Source organism: Protomyctophum bolini (genome assembly GCF_963924005.1).
Source record: "Protomyctophum bolini genome assembly, chromosome: 2".
Taxonomy (NCBI): domain Eukaryota; kingdom Metazoa; phylum Chordata; class Actinopteri; order Myctophiformes; family Myctophidae; genus Protomyctophum; species Protomyctophum bolini.
This window is the reverse complement of record NC_137863.1, coordinates 15,525,104-15,526,478: the sequence shown is the minus strand read 5'-3', so window position 1 is coordinate 15,526,478 and position 1,375 is coordinate 15,525,104.

The window sequence follows — 1,375 nt, the reverse complement described above, 5'->3', positions numbered from 1 at the left end:
TACCCGGAGTTATATTCCCTCAAATGACGCAATCTTGCATCGTAGGGGCTCGCCCCTAGCCCCGCCCACTGGTCCTGCTTGCTACAAACTATAGTAGAACATTTAAATACAACAGTGGCACTGGTTCTTAAACTTTTTATTTATTTATTTAAAGGACCACCAGTTTGGGATATATAAGGACGCATTGAGTGTAGCCTAAATAAATTTGAAATAGAGCCAACAGTTCATCAACCGTCCCCAATGCCAAGAGGAAACTTAAGTCAAAATGACTGTCTGTACATCCACTGGACTTAATATAACTTCCATCACCATTATATGTAACAACATTCTGTAAAGTTAACAGTTAACAGTTTTTTGTATTGAGTTCAATCAATCAATCGAAGGTATAAATTACTGGATTGGATTGGTAGTATTTCAGATTTGTACAAAAGCTCACTACTTTTTTCTTGTTTGTTTTGTTTTTTGTTTGCATCACGTCATGATGGACAGAACTTATGTGACTTATGGTCTGGACATTCCATTGTTGCTGCATGCATTCTAATTCCTGAGCCGTATAGGATGGTGTTTCAAAATGAGCAATACACTTTATTTATGCGGTGCACATGTATTTTTCTAATAGCTTGTCTGACTTCTGAACATCTGTTCATTTAGTTTGGCAATTACTGTTTGTCTACCTTTGATTTGTTGTACAGAGTATTCTAACAATAAGTTATTCAAACCATTCTCATTGTGATCTAAAGCTGATCAATGGACGTGGTTGCCCGCCATTCAAGCCGCTACACTGTGATCTGGGATATTTGTTATTAAAGGCATACAAAAACAAATATTTCAAAGAAAACTGTGCACCACCTTTTGTTTGGAATACTGGGGAGGTGTCCGGTCTGGGTGTACCCAAAAACGTCAGAAAAATAATCATGAACACTAAAAGGGAAATGCATGTGTTTGTATAGTGCATGAAAGGGGCAAAGGGTACAAATTGTAGAAATTTGTTTCCATTTAGTTCCCTTTGAAACGTTGAGAAAACAATATTGACTAAACAAAACTCTCTTGTTGCTTGAAGTCCAGAAGGCATTACCAACATCTGATCTTGTTGAGTTTCATTTTGGAACATTACATTATCACTATCAGTCACTAAAATATTTCTCGGGACTAATTCCATTATGTTCATTCTGCATAGGCCGATTTTCGGGTGCTGAATTGTACAGTGAATGCAGCATATCATTTCAGTTGCTCACATTATTATTGAGGTGTGTGTGTGTGTGTGTGTGTGTGTGTGTGTGTGTGTGTGTGTGTGTGTGTGTGTGTGTGTGTGTGTGTGTGTGACGGTGCGTGTGTTTGTTTGTTTTGGGGGCGGGTGTGTTATAACCTATTACAC